The sequence below is a fragment of the Camelus ferus genome, chromosome 19 (genome assembly GCF_009834535.1).
Source record: "Camelus ferus isolate YT-003-E chromosome 19, BCGSAC_Cfer_1.0, whole genome shotgun sequence".
NCBI classification, from domain to species: domain Eukaryota; kingdom Metazoa; phylum Chordata; class Mammalia; order Artiodactyla; family Camelidae; genus Camelus; species Camelus ferus.
This window is the reverse complement of record NC_045714.1, coordinates 858,180-880,593: the sequence shown is the minus strand read 5'-3', so window position 1 is coordinate 880,593 and position 22,414 is coordinate 858,180. Positions and strand designations below refer to the sequence as shown.

Sequence of the window (22,414 nt, the reverse complement as noted above, 5' to 3'; positions counted from 1 at the left end):
TGAGGGGTCAGGAGACCTTGGACACAGTGCCCACACTGCCCCTCCCTCACTAGGTTACCTCTGACATGCTGCTTATGAACCCGTTTCCTCTTCTCCCTCGGGGGAAGTTGGACTAGATCTCTAAGGGATGGTTACGAGAGGACTTGGGGTGATATTTCGGGGACCCTGAGTGGGTATTGGCTGAAGGCCAGAAGACAGGAAGGGAAGGGGATTGTTAGCCGAGAGTTGGCCTTGATTCCAGAATCTGATGCCATTTCTCAAGCCAGACACTGGAGTGAATTGAGCAGGAAATGTCTGGGAATAGCAGCAAAGTCCGCTGTGGGCTTCTGAGGCCATGGGACCCTGTCTTCAAATAAGTTCAGAAGACTTTGTGGGTGGAATAAAAAAGCCTGCAGCTCGAGGGGATTCAGAAGCAGCTATAGATGTAGACGTTACATACGCAGCCTCATGAATTTTAACTCTGGAAATTAGTTTTATTAGGAAGACAATGAGATTGAGTACATCTTGGGCTGAGGTACAAGGAGTAAGTGGGAAGTATCACCAGGGTCTAGGGTGTGGAGGGTCTGGGGGTGTGGCAGAGGGTTGCATGCATGCACACGCGTGTGCGCGCACGTGTGTGTGTATGTGTCTGTAGTACAGGGCTGGGTGGGTGAATCTATCTTGACATCATCATTAATCCACTGGAAGTGGGGGTAAGCAGCATGTTAATGGAATCAGACCTGATAATTCCGGCCATTTGGTGGTCTTAGAAATGATAGCCATTCCCTGAGAAGACCAGAAATCAGGAAAACAGAGGGAAACACAGTTTTTTCCCCCAGCAATTATTTACTGAGCACCTACTGTGCACCAGTTCCCCTTCTAGGCAGGAGGGACACAAAACTGAAGAAGGTAAAAGTCTTTGTCTTTATGGGCTCTACCTTCTAGCAGAAGGGAATCACCATGAAGGTGGAGATGATTTGACAGCAGACTGTGGGACGGTTGAAGACGGAAAGGCAACTGAAATTTAAGCCAGATACCGCAGAAGGAATCATAACATTGGAGCCCTGGCTCACTGTTAATAACTTGTGCCTAAGTCAGGCTGCAGCCTCTCAGGTGAGCCAGACACAGTGATTAAATAGCAAATAATTTATATTTGGCATTGAAAAGCAGAAGAACTAAACCCCTGCTACTCAGAACCTTTGGGGCATGAGTCTAGCTTAATAGCTGAGTTTTCCACTTGGCTATGGATTTAAGCGCCAATGTGATTATTTAAAAAACTTTAGTATAAACATTTGCCTGGCAGCAAAAATACCATTCTCTGTGTGGAGAAAAGGATCTCTAAAATTTATTCCATGTGACTCTGCTTTCTGAAACGGGAGATCAAATGGAATTTAGATGCCCAAGGTCAGTATCAGGAAAGCTATGCAGGCATGCACATGCACACACACACACAGGGGCGTCAGTGAACTTGCTTTAATGTAGCATTTCCTCAGGGGCTGTGAGATATCTTTGCCTCTGTGCTCAGTGGCTCCCTGATTGTTGTGCTTTTTGAAATTTCATGTTTGCTTTGAAGTCTTTTTATTTCTTTCTTTGCCTGCTTTGTATCTCTCTATAGCAGTCCCTTTCTTCTTTATGAGTCTGTTTTATTTGTTTGTTTACGTGGAATAATATGTATATGCTCATGTGGAGAGCTTTGAAATGGGAGAAAGAGAATTATTACCTACAATTCTACCACCTGGAGACCATTAATGTGAATATTTTGATTCATATTCTCTCTGAGTATCCCTGTCTCTCTCTCTTTTTTTTATCAAAATGGGGTCACAGTGTACATACTGCCTGGTGATGTGTTTTTTTCTCACTTAATACCATGAACATTTGTCAGGAATGTGTTTCTACAGTATTACTTTATATGTTGTGTTTTTGCAAAAACCGTATCAGAAGTGTTCAAATGGATATTAACGCATAGGCACTAGAGTAATAACACCCAGGTTCTCCCTCCCCAGCTGCAGCAGTGGTCTTCATTTTGCCATTCTAGCAATCTCACCCAACTCCCCATAGTTTTTCCTAGAGTATTAAAACAACAACAAAAAAAGTCCAGGCGTATTACTTCACTTGTAAATTCTTCAGAAGACATATTAACACAGCGGTTCTCAGCTTGGGGTAGTTTTGCCCTCCAGGGTACAGGTGGCAGTTTCCAGAGGCAGTTTTGGTTGTCCCAACCTGGGGTGGTGGTAGTTGCGATTGGCTTCTAGTGGATAGAGGCCAGGGATGCAGCTCCACATCCTACAGTGCACAGGACAACCCTCCAAAACAAAGAATTATTTCGTCCAAATGTCAGCAGTGCTGAGGCTAAAAACCCTCGTCTAACAAATCAAGACTTCAAAAATATAAGCATAATTCTGTTACCACATCCATCAAAACTGATGACAATTCTTTAATATTACCAAATTTTCTTTAACTTCTGAATTAAAAAAAATAGGTATAACTACTTTGAATCAGTATCCCCAAAGGTCTTTTAATTTCTTTTAAGCTCTGGCAGTTCCTCCTTTGCTTTTCTTTATGACAGTTGCTTGTTGAATATTCTGGGTCATCTTTTTCCGTAGATTTTTCCTTACACTGGATGTGGCCTCACTGCATCTTTATGGTGTTGTGTATCATGTCCCTCTAGTCCCCCATTTCCTGTAAACTGAAGTTCAGATTTATTAGTAAGTTCAGGTGTGATGAGCCTGATGTATTGATTATAAATATCCCCATCAACCTTTTGTCTAATGCACGGGTGTTCACACTGTGGTCCCTTAATTAGCAGCCCCATCATCACCTAGAAACTTGTGAGAAATTCTAATTCTTGCACCCTACCCCAGATTTACTGAATCAGAAACTCTGGGGCTAGGACCCAGTAATTTGTGTTTTACCAAGCTCTTTAGTTGTATTAGGGTTCTCCAGAGAAATAGAATCTATAAAGAGAGAAAGAATCAGTGAATGAGAGTAAACAAGAGAGAGAAACTGATGTATGATAAGGAATTGGCTTATTCAGAGGCTGGCAAGTCTGAAGCCTGCAGAATAGTTTGGCAGACTTAAGACCCAGAGAGAGCTGATGCCACAATTCCAGTCCAAGAACCGATGTTGCAAATGAAGCCCAAAGGCAATCTGCTGTAGAACCAGGAAGAGCCAACACTACAGAATTCTTGCTTGGGTGGAGAAGGCCAGCCTTTTGTTCTACTCAAGCCTTCAACTGATTTGATGAGGCCCACCCACAATACAGAGGCAATCTGCTTTACTCAGTCTACTGATTTAAATGTTACATTCATCCAAAAACACCTTCATGAATATATTTGACTAAACATCTAGGTACCCTGTGGCCAATCAGATTGACACATAAAATTAACCATTACACCAAGTGATTCTGATACATTCTAGAGTTTGAGAACCACTAACAGTTAACAGTTTTAACAGACATTGATGGACATTTTCTAGTTTGATTATTTTGGTTCTTTCCTTAAAGATTGCTAAATGGTGTTCCTAGTTCTCTCATTCCTTTTGCATTTAACAGTAACTTTTGTATGAAGAAGAATTTTCCCTAAGTCTTTGCTTAGCCTGAAATATAGTACTTACAGGAAAGACAGGATAAATGCTTGATTCATTCCCTTTATTGTTCTTTCTTTTTTTATGGAGGCATAAATCACACATGATAACATACACAAATCTTAACTTTACAGCTCAGTGAAATTTACATATGCATACTCCCGTGCAACCATCATCCAGACCAAGATATAGAGCATTTCCAGAATCCTCCTCCCCTCTGATACCTCCTTCTGGTTGATGCCCACTCCCTGCTCCTCAGGGTAAACAGTTGTATTTAAACTGCATTTATTCTATCTTTTCCCACACAGTTTGTTTTGCATGTGATCAAAATAGTCCTTTGTTTTATTCATAGTTTCTGGACTTGGTTTCATGTTAAGAACTGTGTTATCCAACCCAAGATAATGAAGTGCTTTGCCTTTCTTCTAGGCTTAATAATTAATATGCATACACACACACACACACACTCTTTGGATCCAAGTTTTCCAAATGACTAGCTGGTTGTCCTAACATCATTTATTGAATCCTCCCTATCTCCCTTACTAATTTGAAATGCCTCTTTTATCTTAAATTTCCTTATAAACGTGGGTCTGTTTGGATATTCTGTGATATTTCTCTGTCTCTTCCTGCACGGTAGCATTATAATATGTTTTACTTTCTGGCAGACCAAGTCACCCCCGATCCTCACAGTAATCACACTTTCAGACTTTTGTTCTGACTGTTCTTGCTGCGTTTTCTCTTCCAGATGAATTTTTGGAGTCATGTTGTCTAGTTTCATAAATTGGGAGTTTTGATTGGAATTACCTTTTTATTATCACAAAATTGGGTATCACAGAGTTTCCAAGAACAACATTTTTGGTGGATTCAGTAGTTCCTTTTTGTCCTCCAGTAAAACTCTCCAGGGTTTTGTACGTTTTTGTAAAATTCATTCCTAGATATTTTGTTTATTTTTATTCTTTTAAGAAGTATCTTGGTAGAGGAGGGTATAGCTCAGTGGTAGAGCACATGCCTAGCATGCATGAGGTCCTGGGTTCAATCCCCAGTACCTCCATCAAAAAAAAAATAAATAAACCTAATTACCTCCTCCAAGAAAAAATAAATAAATAAATAAATAGATAGATAAATAAAAGTAAATGCTTAAAAAAAGTATCTTCCCCATTTTTTCTATATGGGTATTCTTAGTGTAAAAAATTAATGTTCTAATGTTTGTTTTTTAATCCAACTCTCATTGAAATCTCTATTTTTTTCTATTAGCTTTTCAGTTGATTCTTTTGGGTCTTTCATGTATACAGTCGGCTACAAATAAAGATGATTTTCTTGTCTCTTTTACAACATACACTATTTTGTTCTTTTCTAATTGTATCCAGTAGCACTTAGAGTACAATGTTAAGTAAGAGTGGTGATAATGGGCCACCTTTGTTCTTCCCTTTCCCTGACAGAAACACAGGGGTCCCCCTTGAGTACTCTGTTGGTTGTTTGTGATGTCATAATGGTGGTAATGGGGGTGTGTGCTGTTAATTTTTCACTGAGTTAAGCAAGAGTTCTATTTTAATTTATCAAGGTTCTTTTTTTCTTCCTTATTAACTCAAGCGTAAGTGAAGAATTTGATTAAATGCTTTTCTGGTAACTATTGAGTTCACCATAAAATGTTTTCTCTTTAATGTATTAACACGGTGATTATTTTTAATAGATTCTGTTCTGAGATGAACCCTATTAGGACATGGAGTGTTATTTTTAAAAATGTTTTTCTAGTTTCTATGTGATAAGTGCTTAATTAGAATGTTTGTTTATGTTCATAAGTTAGATTTTTTTTGAATTCTTTCTTCTGGCCTTTCTCAGATTATTATCAGTATTATACTGTCTTTGTTTAAAAAATAAAAGCTTGTTTAAATAAATCAACGTTGAATCCATCTTAGTTAAATGTTTCTTTGAGGGATAATTCTTTGACGAGAGAGAGGATATTTTTGTTTTTAATAAGTCACTTTGAAAAACCTTAAATTTGGTTAAGGGAAATTTTTTTTTTTGTCAAGTTAGTTTTTAAAATTATTATAGAAACAATCCGTAATCATTGCAGAGCAATTTGTAAGTTTCAGAAAGTGAGAAGAATATAAAAGTCGTTTTTTTGTTTTTGTTTTTGTTTTTGTTTTTACTACTGTCTATGTCTTCCTGGAGAAAAGCAGGACGGCCCCAGGACAAGCATAACACACTGGAGGTGGGGCTAGGGGTGTCATGTCCGATTTTGACGTAAGTGACGTTAAGTGTGATGAACAGAGTTCTGCAGTTTTCTTCTGGATCCTGTGGTAGATTAGTTTCAGACGTGTGTACCTCCGAAGTCTCTTGATGGTGTTCTCTGTTTTGTTTTGCAACATGTAAATAGTAAGTCCTGTCTTTTTTCTTTTCATCTTTATTCTTCTGTTCAGAAGCTGTTTATTGAGAAACGGGAAGGGACAAGTGCATTGTTCATGTGTGTGGTTGTTGAATGTTTTCTTCAATCCCGTGGCTACCAGATAGCTCCATAGATTTGGCTTTTAAACAATTCTCGCTTTGGCACCAGGCTTCTTTTTATTTCTGCTCCTACCTGATGTTCTTTATTCTAGGGAGAAGGCAGTATATCTCAGTGTTTTCCAGTTTCCCTTAGTGTCTATTTAGTTTTTTAGTATTTGCACTGTTTCTGGATTAGTTAAAGAAAACCGTTAGGAACCTGTAAACCCCTGTGGTTCAGTCTCTGAATGCCATTGTGTTCCAGGAGCACAAAATAATTAAAAGAGCATGTACTTATTTATTCACCTCTATTAAAGACTGTTGACGGGAATCCAAATATGTATTTCACAACTTTATTATCTCCTTTTCCGCCTGTCCATGCCATGCTTGGAAAGTCTTTGTAACATAGATCAGCTTAGTTTTTTGGCCTAAACTCTTTCCTTTTGTCTTCTGCTTCTCTCTATTTTTCTGTGTTCTCTTGATTCTGTATCACAAAATTGCCAGAAAAGAAGTCTTTGGAGTAGGGAAGCAGGTGGTGAGGATGGAGGAGCAGCTAAAGGCAGCATTCTGTTTGGTAAGAAGGGGAACGGAGGAAGTTGGCAAACAGAGTAGAAAGATGATGGGGTCAGAAAAGGGCGCTGAACTAGCAGGGTTGTGTGCATTAGCAAAAGACGCAGCCCCTTGTGGCTGAGTGCATGGAGGGCTGGGGTTTCAGACCCCCTGCCCTTTTGCATGGCACAGCGTGGAGAATCACGGGGAGTGGTCCTGACGTGAGGGGTCAGAACTCTGCCTTCCCTCTTCACACAGTGAGAGGGAAAGCCTGTTTGCAAGGCTGGGGAAGCCACCTACACCTTCAGCCTCTATGTCCTTCCCCGTTGGCCAGGGTCAGTTTCACTCACTCACTGAAATAACTTATGAATAATTTGGTGAGGCTCATGGCTGGGTGGGGGTGAATAAAACAGCAAACAAACAGTCCTCATGGAAGGGCCTCATGGAGCTTACCGCTTTGTAGGGAAGATGGACAGAAAACAGGATGTTATACACACGCATATATGTGTACTATATATGTATATGTAAGCTGACACATCTCATTACATTTTACTTATATATGTATGTTTAAAATTGTGACAAAGGGGAACTTACCCTGATATGATACTCTGATATGCACAGTTTGAGAATGCACTGGGGCGTCATCCTAGGCTGACAGCATGGGAGCCGTGGGAGGAGGATGCAGATGATTCCCTAACTTTGAAACCTGTAGCCCCAGCCAGGTCTGAATTGCAGTCAGAGTGGGCTTGCGGCCAGTGGCCTGCAATCTGATTTATGGTTCTCTTTCAGATGTGCTGCAGGCCAGGGAAGCCAAGGGCTTGGCACTTTTGTAATCGTAAAGCCCAGATCCATTTATTCAGGTGCAGTGGTAGAAATGGGGAGTCTCTTAGCGGGGAGGGGGGTGAGAAGGGATAAACTGGGAGTTCGAGATTTGCAGATACTGACTGGTATATATAAAATAGATAAACAAGTTTATACTGTATAGCACAGGGAACTGTATTCAATATCTTGTAGTAGCTTATGGTGAAAAAGAATATGAAAATGAATATATGTATATTCATGTAAAAAAAATAAATGGGGAGTGTTTTGAGGTCCTATATCCCTTCTCCCACTTCTTGATATTAGAGAAGTCTCTTTTTTATTGCTGGAACTTTCTCCTTTGGTGCCACAGCCAGTGGAGGTGCTGCTCTGCCTGTCGTCCTTTCCTGATTCGGGGCCCCCAAAGTGGTTGTGCTGGACCAGGCTAGAAAGAGTGGGTTGGCACCCCCAAGATTGTGAAGAGCAAGAAGCCGCCTGATTTGTTATAGGAGCGTGAACCTTTCAAAACTTTGCATTTTGTCATCTGAGATAAGATAGATGTAGCAATGGGTCCAAGACCAGACTGAATACAGATCAGCCAATAGTTCGTCCTTTCATCTTCCATCATTAAAAATTCTTTAGCCCTTTTGGAACCTATTTGTCGTTTTATATGGCTGCCCAGGAAAGTATCCAGGTGAATACTTCCTCACTGGTCCAAAGGAGAGCCTCGGGGTGCTTTCATCTGCCTCTGACATGATCACCTGATACAGACTTGCTCTGCTTTTCATCATTTGTACAGTAGGTGTCTTTGTCCTCTTCATACACATGACGTCTTCACTGCCCATTGCCTGCCTTTGCTCAATGCTTGAAAATACAGTCTAATTCTAATCCAGGTCATCACCATTGCGATGAGAACAATGGAACTCTTCCTAAGCTCCTTTTGTTCCATGGTGATTGTCAGCACAGAAGATCTAGCGATATCTTGAAGTATCCAGGTTTGTGGCTGTGGGAGGAAAATTGGGAAAATCAGTCAATCAGAGTGAGACCTGTCAACACCATGTGAGCAGCAGTGCTTAGCCCAAGTCTGGCATGCAAACAATGGGCTTCACCTGCTATCAGAAAGGGAGTAAGGCCCCAGCCTTTCTCAGCTCAGACACTGTCCCCTCCCATGGGGAAATTCTGTTTGGAATGCCAAGCTGGAAAAAGTGTCTATGTTCCCCCCACCCTAGACTCTATAACCTCTTTCTGGTTCTAGCTTGGCTACAAGAAGTCACAGCTGCACTGAGTGGTGCCTTAGTGTCCTAGCCTGGCCTTTCTGCTCTGTCACCCCTTCTGGTTGATGCTCGTGGCTGCGGTAACATGGCTAGGGGATGGCCACAGGAACTTGCTGGGAGTGATGGGCGTTCCAGTCTTCTTTGGCTTTTACGAATACCAGGAGGTGCACTAGGATGTTGCTGTGTCCTGGCTGTGCCTTGATTACCTTCTTTTTTTTTATGATTGCAATTTTTTTTCTCATCGGGGGTTAAGGAGGAATCTAAAAGAGGGAGAAATGTTCATAGCCATAAGTAAGTTTGCCACACAAATATTTCGCCTTTGCCATGTTTCATTTTCTGTTGCAATAAGAAGGACTGAAGATCATAATCATAGGACTGTTTCTTGTCCAGTGTGGTTGTAGTGGGTTGGGTGGCTGTCCCGGGCAGCTCTCCTCTAAGTGATGGTTCTGGGACCCAGGCTCAGACGCTGTATCCCATGGATCTTTATTACCACTGGAGAGCATCACTGCTGTGTGGAGTATTCCTACTCTTCCTGCTACTTTTATCACCATTACGAGTTGCCTCTGTCTCCTGCTGAGAGTGGGAGGGAGATCGGCGATGACTTGGAGGGGTTGGTGTCATTCTTAGAACGAAAGTTTATTTTTAGTGTTTAAATAATACAGTGACTCTAAAATTTGTTCTCTGACTTTCATAACATCTTTCCATTTTGTTGCAAAGTATGGGCATCTTGGTTGGACAGAGATAGCCCAAGAAAATGACAGCATTCAAGTGAAATGTCTTTCTTTCTCATGTGAATTCTTCCACTGAACACTGTAAACAGAGAAATGCAGAATTGTTCCGTCAGGCATGACTATACCATTTATATTTACAAATAGAACAAACTTTCTTTCTTCACATTTGGTCAGATTTTACCAAATCTTCAGCTACTTTCTGTCATCTTTAAGCAACACAAAAACAATGACTAGGTACCCAGTTTTCAAAGGTTTAAATCCATTTTTGACAAACCTCCCCAATGCCTTTCACTTTTTAAATCAATTACCCTATTCACAATGCCTCCCTAACCTCTTTCATTAAATTGCCATCTTTCTATGGCATTTCTTTTCAACAACATAATTTGCCTTTAATAATTAATATAAAAGAATTGAAAATGTAATCACTGAGCTCACTTAAAAGCTCTCTAATCAATTACCAGAATCTGTGGGTTTGCGACAGAGGTCTCCCTGAGGGTTTCAGAATCCCCTTTACCAAGCTTAGTTCCAATAGAAGCCAAAATTATAATGCATCCTCTTGTAGCTGGCCAGTCCTATGAAGACAAAGAATGGGTTTTAAATGAACAATGATCCACACAATTGCTTTAAGGTTCTTTCAGAGTGAAAATAATGCCAACGTTTATCACATGGAAATTAAAATGGAAATTTTGCTCAAGCCAAGTCTAGATTTAAGCATGGTGGATGCTGATAGGTGCTGGTGTTTGGTCTGCTACGGGCATTTCTTTAACCTTAGCCTTATTTTCTGAGTTAGAAGAGTCTCTAGCTGATCGGGGGGTGGTTATTAATAAGGATTTCTATTCTGTAGTCAGTGAGAAACGAGGTCCAGAGTTGCTTGTGTAGGTTTGGTCAGTTTTCCACCCATTCCTTGTGGAAGGGCAGGAAGAGGGCAGAACTGGTCACCAGGTCTGAATTCAAATCCCAAATCTAACTTAGTTGCTGATTTTAATTAAAGTCCTTCCTCTCTTTGAACCCCTTATTTATACTTTTCTTAATTATAAAATTCAGATAATACTTAGTTAATAAATTTGTTTCTCTTCATAACATTTATGACCTCCTAGCATTCTGTTAGCTCATGAATTTCAGATCTTTAATTTGCTTCTTTATGTTGATTATTATTTATTGTTCATTGCACCTTATTCTCACCCTCCAGGAGGACAGGTGCCTTTGTTTCATATGCTAATGTAGGATGGTGCCCTGCACACAGGTGTTCAATAGCTATATGTTGGATGGGTGACAGCGCTGAATCCTAACCACTAGACCACCAGGGAGCACGCAATATGTTGGATGGGTGAACGCACGAATAACTGTTACCCACACATGGTACAGCCTCTCTTTGAACTGGGCTGTGTGGTTTTCCTTCCAGGTGATTTATCTTCTGAATTATGTTTTGTGTGAGCACTCATTAAGTCCAGTCTTGGCACAGCCTGACTGATGAATGAACGGAGGTCTAAATTCATGGTCAGGGGAAGCCTGTTTGGGATTAATCCCTGGCCTCGGTTACTCCTCAGAGAGACAAAACCTGTGTGGAGATGTTGCCAGATGGTTGTGTGTGCAGAATCTAATTTATAGTTGTCCAGGGTCTCCTGAGAAGAATGTGCATTTATGTCATTACTAAACAGTAATTGATTACAAAGCTTGGTTGTGAAATTTACAATTATTGAATTACTCTATGTTAGCACATAAATTTCAAATCTTTATTTCTAAAAGTCAATTGATATTCAGCCCAATAAATATTTAATTTAGATGTAATAATGGTGTTAGAGCAAAGTTAAATTCTCATTTGGAGAATAAAGAATGACCTGGATGGGACTGGAAGAGGTGACTTGGCAGAGATAAGCAGAGAAACCATTGGTCTGATTCAGCTCCTTCTCCTTAATTAGGAGAGGCTTTTCAGACATGGCTTTCTCCTATTGCATTCTCTTTTTAAAAAATTCTCTTGTTTGTAGGAAATGAAGGTCCTTTCCATATTTGCGGGGCTTTGTATTTCATAAGGTATATCTGAGCTAGGTAATATTTATGCCTCACAAAGCCTTTTGAAGCAATTACAACTTGGGTTTTTCTTCCCATTTTACATGTAGGGAAACAAGGTACAGGGAGCTGAAGTGACTTGCGTAGGACAGACTACAAGAGAGTCTGTTTCTGTTTTGTGAATAAGTTCATTTGTGCCTTTTTTTTTTTTTTAGATTCCACATATAAGTGATATCATATGGTATTTTTCTTTCCCTACCATTTAAAATTCTTCCCTTCCACTCCTTCCTGTCTTGGCATGTATAAATTATGAATTACCTCTAAAATATGAAGCAATGTGGGTCAAGGGACTCGAAGAAGTGTTTTACCAGAGGGGACGTGACCACTAAGCACATGCAAAGGTTCTGAATCTCATTAGTCTCCCAGGATTGCAAATAAAGCTACAGCGAAATTTCACTGCACTCTCACCAAATCCATGAAATGGTAAAGACATGATGTCAAATGTTGGTAAGGATGTGAAGCAACTGGAACTCTTCTACTCTACTACTGGAAGTATAAATTTGACAGATCTAATAAAGCTAGTATATATTATATATATATTATATGTATTTTTATATATATATATATATAAATAAATATAATTTATGGGCACATTTCACTTTTAGGTATATAGCTAACAGAAATGGGTCAACACATTTACTCATAGAGGTGTACACACATTTTTTCAGCAGCATCATTTGTAAGAACCAAGGAAGACTGGAAACCCAAATATCCATGATAGAATGGATAAATCATGATATATTTATGCAAAGGAATACTATCTAACAAAGATAATGAACCACCTTCTGCAACAAGGTGGGTGGATCTCAGCTAACTGTGGGGAAGAGAAGCCAGACAGATGATAAAAAAAAGTGTATGATTCAATTAGTGAGTATTTTCAAAAACTGGCAAAATTAATCTATGGTGATAGAAATCAAGGCAGTACTTATGTTGGGAGTGTGGGGATGTTGATTGAGAAGAGTCACGAAGGGTGTTTCTGAGATGTTGGTAATGTTTTCTTTCTTGGTCTGATTGGCAGTTGTCTAGGTGTGTTTGTGAAAATTTATTAAGCAGTCTATGATTTGTACACTTTACGTATGCTTATATTAGTACAAAATGTACTTGAAATAGCTATGCAATAATATGCAAAATGTTTATAGAAAAACAAAAGGCGTGATTGTGGGAAACAATGACTGGCACTGGCTTGAAGAATATGTCAACCATTTTAACATCCTCTTGACTCCCATTTCTGTACAGCTGAATAAAACAAGAATAACCAACGGCACACACACACGAATATACATACACACGTCTTCTTCAGTATTGAAGAAAGTAACCCATTTCCAAGAAAGCTGCTTTTAAAAATCTGAGATCTGAATGTGGCGGATAAAGGAAACATCCCAGTATTATCACTGGCAGTCATGGCAGGCACACCCTTTATATACTTAATGCAGTTTTTCGTTATTTTCTCATTAAATCCTTATGACTCTGTGGCGGATGTTGAAAGTGTGGTTACTATTCCCAGTGTAAGAATGAGGATGCTAAGCTGGTGAGAGTTTGTGACTGGTCCTGGGACACTCAGCTCCTAAGTGGCCCTGCTGGAGACTCAAACCTGGTTCTTCTGGACCCGATTTCCTGACATTGCTCTTCAGTGGTGCCACTTCCTCAGTATTTGGAGGGAACTCCCAACTCACTGCTTATCTCTCAGGCAATAGGAAAAAACATACAGAACACATTAAGCACATTGCAGATGGTACTGGGATATTATGCCTAAAGTTAGTGGTAATTTTAAAGTTTTTGTTTGTTGTTTTTTGTTCAGTAACCATAGAATAGTGAAACAGGAAGGTTTCTTTTTGCTTAGAAGGGCTTAAAAAGGACTGGATTCATGTATGTATGTGATTTGGGGGATGGTTCTGAACATTTGAAGGACCACCGCATCAGCCTTTAGAGACCAGAGTTACAAAAGCCGGGTGTGTGTTGCAGCCTGCTGTTAAGGATTGTACACAGGATTCTCCCAGGAACCTAGAGGATGGAATGGTTGCTTAATTTTTTTTTTTTAGTGGAGGTCATGGGAATAGAACCCAGGTCCTCATGCATGCTAAGCATACACTCTACCACTGAGCTATACCGACCCTCTGGTTGCTTTAAAATGTTAATCTATGAACAGTTTACCCATAAGAAAATAATAAATAGAAGAGAACAATAGAAGAGGGAATAGAAAATAATTTAGGGTAAACTGCTTTTTAAAAACATTTATCTGATTGTAAATGTCCAGTATGTACATGGAATGAAATTTGGCAAAACCAAAAAAGTTCAAAAAATAAAATAAGATTACTCACTATCTCCAAACCAGGGAAAGTCAAATGATCATAAACAATTAGTGTTTCTTTCCAGAGCTTTCTGTATGTATAATATACATGCTAATAAAACAGTGGGGTCATGCTTTAGCCACTGCATTGCTTCTGTTTTTTTTTTTCACATAACATTATTGTAAACATTTTCCACTATCATTACATAGTCTTATGAGCATCATTTTCAATAGCTCCATCATAATTTGTTCAACTTTCCATTTCATATTAGACATCGAGTGTTTCCAATTTTGTAGTACTGTAAAAAAGAGCTTTAATGAACATCTTTTTTGTAAATTTGAGTTCATCACTGATGGTTTTCTTAGAATAAAAGTGGCATTTTCCGATTATTCTTTATAACCATTTTAAGGCTCAGGATGCATAATGTCAACACCCACTGATGCTGGAAAATCACTGAAATAGAATTAACACTGACCTTGGTTGAGATCCTTGCTTTACCACATACTAGCTGTGTGATCTTGGATGGGTCTCTAAGCTCAGTGAGCCCCAGTATTTTCATCTGCAAAATGAGAATATAATTTTCCATCTCATCAACCTGTAAGGAGGATTAAATGAATAGCTAGGTGTCCAGGTGGTGTTGCTTAAATCAGACTCTGCTAAAGAGTGACTTGAATTTTATACATTTTCTTTGGCCTGTTGAAAATACTGATCAACTTTCTAAAAGTTTAGCCAAATATAGTCCCATTCTTTTAGATTAGGGATCAAAAAATATAATGCAATGGCTGAAGTCATCTCACCCCCCATTTTTATGAATAAACTTACTGGGACACAGCCACTTTATATATATAGTCTGTGACTACTTTCATGGTACAGAGGCAGAGCTGAAAATACTTATTATCTGGCCCTTTATAGAAAAGCTTTTTCGACTTCTGATCAACCACAAAATATTTATTTCTGAAGTCATGATAGATACATGCATTGTACTTCTAAAATAAAAATATTTCTGTGATGGGGGATAGACCCAAGCTATGTATCGCTGAGCTGACTCTGTTGAATGTGGATGCTCTGCAGTTACAAAAGGAACAAGAAGATTCCAGCTTCTAACTTTGATTGACACACAGATCTTTTTAGAGACTTCCCTGGGAAAAAGCCAGGTTGACCTCAAATGAGAGTGAGATGCTTTTAATCCATGTTGTCTGTGTTTTAGAGCAAAAGCTGGTTTGATGGGGGAATGTTTTGGAAGCATTTGTCATAAGAATGCAGGGCTCTCTGGCTCTTGCTACTAAAATGACTTTATTGTTCTGAAATCGATTCTGGGTCAGAATGCATTGGACTCCACTCGCAGAATGTCTGAGATGTTCTGTCACCCTGTCCCTTTGGTGTGTGGATGGGGTTGAGCTTGGGGATGTGACAGGTTCACGAGGCTGGCTCTTGGCTGTTCCTCCACCTTCTCTTCATAGTTCTCCTGACTGGGTCACGCTGCTTCTAGAATACTTCAAAAATTAAGTTTGGGACAGGAAAATAGGATCTGACCAAGGCTTCAGAGATCATATTCTCTATCTTGACATGGTTTTGTTGGGGAGTAGTCAGCATGGTGGGCTCTGGTGTTAGACCTTGGTTTGTGTACGTCATTACTCCTCTCCAGGTGTGTGGTGTTGGGCAGATTAATAACCAGCGGGCATGGTGGTAGACGCTGTAATGTAATAATGCAGATTCTCACTCCTGATAGTGGAGGCTGGGATAGCATTTCATAACTACCCACAGATTCTAGAAGTAGATAAGAACAGCCCTCTGCTGTGGATGCAAGAGTTCCCATGGTGAACTGGGTGGTTGTTCCCAGATCTTCATCCCGCCTTCTATCCACGTCTTGGCACTTCCTCCCAGTAGAGAGGTAGCCTACTTCCCCACCCAGCGAGGTTGGCATCAGCCACATGACTTGCTCAAGCCAATAAAGTGTAGGTGGCGTTGTGTGTGCTTAAACCCCAAGAAGAACCACTTCTTGCACAAGTGTTTCTGTTCACTCCTTTTGTGTCTGGTCATCACCAGGAGAAGAACATCAGTGGCTAGTCTGCTGGTCCAAGGAGGATGAGAATCATGTGAAATGATACCTGCATCCAAGCTGATGCTCGAGTTCAGCCCAACTGAGCCACACCCAGATCATCTGGCACCCAGACAACCTGTAGATCCGTAACTCAGAGTAATGATTTTTGCTTTAAGCCACTTCGTTTGGGGCCAGTATTTTTATGGCAAGAGGTATCTGATAGTCCTGTTTCAACCCACATGGAATTCTCAGTGGGTGGCTGTTCAGCAGTGGCATGTACTAGCCCTGGGCCACATGCTGCAAGCATGGACAGGACCAAAAATATATTCCCTGCCATTGGGAGCCCACAGACTTGTGGAAAAAGGAAGACAGGCAGTCATGATAAAGCAGGAGAGCAGTTGTGATGGTGGTGGGTAAGCCCAGTGATGAACAGAACATAGAGTGGCAGGTGTCCCTGAGGTGAGGGCCCATCAGATAGGGCTTCCTGGGGGAGATCATATGTGAGCTAAGAAGCGTGAGCAGGTCTGACCTGGGTAAATAAGGTAAGTGGGACGAGCATTGCCATCATTTATTCTCACACAGGTGAGTCTGGTAAATAACTGTTGGACTTCGGTGCAGTCCTATTATGTTACTAATTTTATGACATTACTGTTAGCAACAGCTAGTGGACACAGTTTAAAGCAAGGCCTTGAGTATCTTGCTAGTCTTATCTCATTTAATCCCCCACCACCTGTGTGCTCTGGTTTATAATCCCCATTAAGACATGGCAGCCCGATGGGGATATCTGGGAGGTGGGAAGTTGAGGCTCTTGATTCCAAACGGCAGAGCCTGAGGTTGAGTGCTCTGATTGTGTTGTCAGATGGCAAGTGTTATTACTTGGAAAGAGCATTTCTTTGATACCTCCTTTTGGCCAATTCAGTAGATTCTTATCTAGTGCTAATGAGGCCAAAGTCATGAGTTCAGTCCCCTGCAAGGATCAGTCAGATTCATTGTTTGGAATTCATTACCCAAAGGTAAGGTTTCCAACTAGTATCTAGAGGTAATATTGACAGCAAGTGGATTGCATGATTTCTTCGAGGACAAACCTGTGGTAATAATAGCTGGTAGTTCGCTAAGTTCACAGGGCTGTGCTTGGGGAGTTTTCAAATGACTTTATCAGGCTTCTGTTTCGTAGATGAGAAAAGCAAGGCTCAGGGATTGTTACTTGCCCAAGGCTCTTTGACCATTGTAATAGAGCCATGGCCAGGCCTGTCTGGACCCCAATTTGTATGCCATTCAAGAGCAGGATTTCTCATCCTTGGCTTAAATTGGAAATTGAATTGGCATTTTAGGCTGGACAGTCCTTAGTTGTGAGGGGCTGTCCTGTGTATTGTACGATCTTTGACAGCATCTCTGATCTCTACTCATTAGATACTAGTAGAAACTCTCCCCTTCCCAGTTGTGGTGACTGAAAATGTCACCAGATAGTGTCCAGATTCTCCTGGGGCACAAAATCGCCCCTGGGTGAGAGCCATGCTCTGTGGAATCCCTGATGGGGTAACTGAGGGAAATCGGGATCTCTGACTGGGGGACGTGAACAGAGTGGACAACATTCTGTGATGGGGCTTTGGATTCAAATGCCTGTATGTTCTCTGATCTTGACAATCTGGATGCGCAGGCCCCTGAGAAGACCTTGACGCCCAATTTAAAGGCTGAACCAAGCATCATCCATCTGCTTGGTACCCTCTGTCTCCTGGATACTTGCTTAGCTCCTGCATGACCTTCTAGGGCAGGGATGTTGGAACTGGGCATCTCCTTCCAGGAAGTGTCCGACTGTCCTGCTCAGGGCACTGGCTACGGGGGTCGAGTAATTAGGGAAAGGGGATGGAAGAGAGAGAAGTAATGCAGAGAGGAGAGGACCACCAGTGTGCTTGAATTTGCACACATCACATGCAATGAGATGGTGCACGTAGCCCACTGAACATGGTGCCTGGCATGTGGATAATGCTTCATAAATGCGGGCCATTATTACTGTTATTATCAATACTATTTATAAATACGACTCTTTTTGTAAAATAAATAAATAACCAGTTTCCAGAACATACTCCTCCAGGCTTCCTGCTCCATTAATATTCAACTTACTTATTTAAATTTAATTTTTTCAAGGTCCTGTGTTTAATTTTTTAAAAACCTAGTGAATTATTAACGTTTTAATGAATCATGACATTTAATAAATAGTTACACTAGTGAGAGCTCAAAATATAAGCCATTTAACACCCTACCTGTTTTCTCAGAAAAGAAACAGAAAAAAAAATGCATTCAAGAAATTTTACACTGTGACCAAATGTTCTCTGTAATTTGAGCTTCTGGATTTTTTTTTTAGTACTATTGTTAGTGGGATAATGGCCTTGTGGTGGCCCCAGCTCTACATATTTCCTAGGGAGAAGTGCCTAGCTAGAGTTAATTTTATTTAGAAATAACAGAGTATGTACTGTGTCCCAGGCTTTAGAAATATTAATTCATTTAATTCTCACAACAGCCTTACGAATATTCCCATTTTTTAGATGAGTAAAACCAAGGCACAGAGAGATTCGTTACGTTGCCCAAAGGCACACAGCTAGTAAGTACAGAGCTGGGATTCAAACCTAGGCACTTTGGCTATAGAATTTGTTTTCTTAACCATTATGCATGCTGCATTGTCATGTACCAAGGAGGAGAGGTGGGGGACGGTATAGGAAGCGGTTTCCCCTCGGATGTTAGGATGTTAGAGGAAAGCTAATGAATCTTCTAATTCTTCCCTCCACCATTTCTACAGATATTTCTCAGTGCTGATCCTAACTATGAAGTAGGTTTACTCCACCCTAGATCTTCTAGAAGGAGAGAAAGTGTCACATCAGCAATAATCTAATCTCTTATATTTTATAGGGAGGAATAAAATGCCTTGTAGAAACACATTTTATTTTATGGGGAGTGTCTGTGTGTTTGTGCCTGTGTGTGTATTTATTTGATCTGTGGTTAGGAGTAGACAGTCCTTTACATTAACATGTACTTAGAAACTTATAAGGTATACGGAAATGCAGAGAATATGCATGTAAAATATCATTTGATATTCTTACGTTTTACTGTAGTGTTACAGTAGCAGTGCTACCCAGAAATGAAACGTGATTCAGTGTGTGTGGTTTCTTAAAAGGAGGTTCAGGCATGCTCTTGGTTACATCAGTTATGAGAAAGGCATTTCTGTGCGTGTCACAGTGTGTTTCCCTTCCTACCACATCCAACCCCACCGGTAACTCCAAGCCTTCAGTCTTTCTGCCAGAAGCCTGAGGTCCACCTTGGCTCATACTTGAGTTTTGCCTCTTCCCTGAGAATGACATTAGAAGGACATAATTCCTCCCCATGTAACTCATACTTTGGCGGTTCTTTCAAAGACAGAAGAGTGCCTGCCCACGTAGCTGACCTACGATAGTATTTCTGGGCTTTCCAAGGGTGACAGTTCTAAACCCTGTCACACAGAGATGGGAGAAGAGTGGAGCATTTAGTAAAACGTTCTCAAATTGAAAAACCAAGCAGGATCCAATGTGAGTTCTTCTATAAATAACTTATGAAAAGTGAAAAGATGTTTCTGTTAGCAAATTTAAAATAATCATTAGAATCCTTCAACAGATTGCTGCTAATTAGACTGAGAATTAAACAGCTTTGTATGAGTGGAGAGTTAATTAATAGCTCATTACTTTTTTAATAAGTCAAATTCCTTTGGAAACAGAAGAGAGACAGCAGAGTTCAACATGGATGAGATGTTAGATTGGGATTCTTTTCCCTTCCCTTGATGAGAGAAGGAGTTTAATTAAAGCAGGAGACACATTTGTTCCACGAGTGTGTTATCTCCAGAACCCCAACATCCAGGGGTCAAAAAATCAGCAACTGTCCTTATTTTGAAAGACTCCTTGGACCATATGGGGTTAATGAAAGTTGTGCATGAATCCCAACTTTTGAGTTTCACTTCACTTATGAAGTTATCCTTTTCGAACCAGAACAGGCTCATCCAAAAGGGTGGAACTTCTTTGCACTCCATATTGGTTTTGTTTTCATTCTTTTTCATTCCATTCACACTAGGATCTTCGAAAGGGATCCTCCATTTTCCTGACTTGCTTCCTTTCTTTTCACCCCTGTCTTTTCTTTTCCGCACAGCCTCAGATTTCATTATTTCTCCATCCAGTTTTCTGACCCTTAGGTGCCCTTTGTATTGCATAACATGGAACAGGATGGAATGGAAAGCAATGAACAATTTCCGATTGTTAAGGCAAGTGTATTCTCATTATCTCATATGGAAATTTTGTCTCACTGTTTGTAAGCTTGGAAGAGCCCCATTTCCATGTTTCCACATTGCCCATCCATAGTTCTTCTCAACTTTTGGTCTTGGGTAGACTGAGTTTGTCTTCTAGGTTGGATACATGTTCACTGAAGTGTAGCTTACCAGTGTTCTCACCATTTTTCCTTCTAGCCAATCAAATAAAAATCATCCACTCATAGATTTGAAAGAAATGAGATGTCATTATTTCGTGTGCTACTAGAACGTGCTGGTCCTCTGTTATCAGAGTGTGGGTCTAGTTTCTGCTCAGTCAATAGATGTCATTTGGGTTTCTTTGTTGCATCTCCTTCTACCCATGAAGACGTGTTTCCATTCAAGGGGGTTGGAGACTTCCCATCTGAATTGGGAGCTGGGTCAGAAGAGAATGTCTTTTTCAAGGAAATGTTAAATGTTTTACCTGGTGATGAGACGATGTCCCTTGGGGACTGAACCATAACATGCAAGTAAGTTTTTATTAGCCAAACAGATGCTAAGGCTGACTCTGCTAAGCATGAGAGTCTGACAACTAGGAGCTCATTTCAAGAGCTGTTTGCCCACTCCAGGAGTAATTAGCCTGACCTGTTTCTCAAAAGGTGATTAATTCTCAGTGTAATCTATTGTATAAATTTTTCTCAAGATCAATTTATTCTTTTCCTTTCCAGATGAGGACTTGGGCTCTCCAGCTCTCTGCTTTTAAGGTCTTAGTTCTCACCGGGTTAATAATTTTTTTTCTTCTTTAAGCAGTCTGCAAAGGACTGAAAGATGTGGATGTCTAGATCTTCAGCAAAGAACTAAAGAAGTGCCATTGTGAAACCATTCCCTGGGAGTGGTCAGAGTAGTGTGAACAGGGACTCACTCCTGTGGCTTTTGTGGGGACCCTCTGTGCCCAGATTTCTTGGAGGGTCTCAGTTGCTTGCTAATGTCTGGTCCCCAGCAGCCTCTCTGGCTGCATCTTTACCCTTTATCCTTGACTCTCCCCATCCACGTAACTCATCCTGTCCTGCCCTTCTCAGCCTTCTGTTTGCTCTTTCCCAGCCATTCCCAACAACTGAGGCATAGCAGGTGCTTTGTAAATACCTGATGGATTTGTTGTTGTTGTATAAACATTTCTGTCTCTTGTGTTATCTGAATTTTTCACCCATATTGGCCTGATTGGGGTGGCGCTGCCCAGGGTGGGGCTTGAGTTACTGGGGCTGGTGGAGGAGTGGAGTGCCTTTCCCAGATGCCAGGAGATATGAAGTCAATTTCCTGGGAGGAGCCGGAGTAATTTTTAGCAAATGTTTTCTTGAAATATGTCATATATACAGAAATGGACATGTCTCCTAAATATACCACTTGATGAATTTTAACAAAATGAAGATGGCCAGATAAACAGCACACTGGTGAAGAAATGGGATGTTATCAGCACTCTAGATGTTCCTGTCTGTTCCTTCCTAGTGACTCTTCCCTCTAAGGGTAACCACCGTCCTAACTGTGGGAAATTTTTTAAAATAATCAACCAGCTGTAGTCACTTTCCTATATAAAATTCTCCAGGTATTTCCCATTGCTACAGAGCTGAAACTCAGACTTTTTTTTTTTTTTTTTTTTTTTTTTACCATTCTGCATCAAAGCCTTGCCATCATTATCATCTCATCTCCCACCTCTCTCTTTCCTACTTTTCTATAATCTAGGCACCAGTCTTTTAAAATTCCTAGAACATGCCAAGTTCCTTTTTAGCTTCAGGACCTTTGCACATGCTGAGCTCTCTGCCTGGAATGTTGCTTCTCCAAGTCCCTTCCCTTTCAGGCCTTAGCTTGAATGCAGCCATCTTACTGAGGTCTTCCTCAGCCACCCAGCCTAAACTGGCCTTTCCCATTTGTTCCCTCTCTGCCACATCTCCTGGTTTTTTTTTTGTTTGTTTGTTTTTTGTTGTTGTTGTTGTTTTTCCTGTATTGACTTATCATTGTCTGTAATGTCTTGTTTTTGGTTTGCTTGTTACTTATCTTTTTCACTTTGTCTGACCAAGTGAAGGGGAGGACCAGGTCTGACTTGTTCATTACCATATCCTCAGCCTCTGGCATAGTAGGTGCTAAATAAATATTGGGTGAGAAAAATTAGCGCAAATATACTGACTAGGAATGTCAAGTCTTAAGGGTTCCAAGGTAGGGAGTGAAGTCACGTCCCACAGCTATGAGCTCAGAGGTGAGATTCCCCACCAGGCTTCTGCTGGGTGCCTGTGGTTCCTGAGCCTTGGACGTGTTTGAGACCTTCAGGTCTGGTCAGTTTCAAATAGCATGGGCCATCACTTTCCATCTGAGCA

The 22,414-nt window shown here is 40.6% G+C and overlaps 1 protein-coding gene and 1 non-coding gene across 2 annotated transcripts in view; both read left to right on the top strand.

Annotated features, from left to right (window-relative positions):
* Nucleotides 1-22,414, top strand: part of LOC116658023 (receptor-type tyrosine-protein phosphatase T-like) — a 443,338-nt gene that overhangs the window by 41,164 nt on the left and 379,760 nt on the right. The window lies entirely within an intron of this gene.
* On the top strand, nt 4,538-4,609 carry TRNAA-AGC. Its single transcript has one exon. It is a non-coding gene; the product is annotated as a tRNA-Ala (tRNA).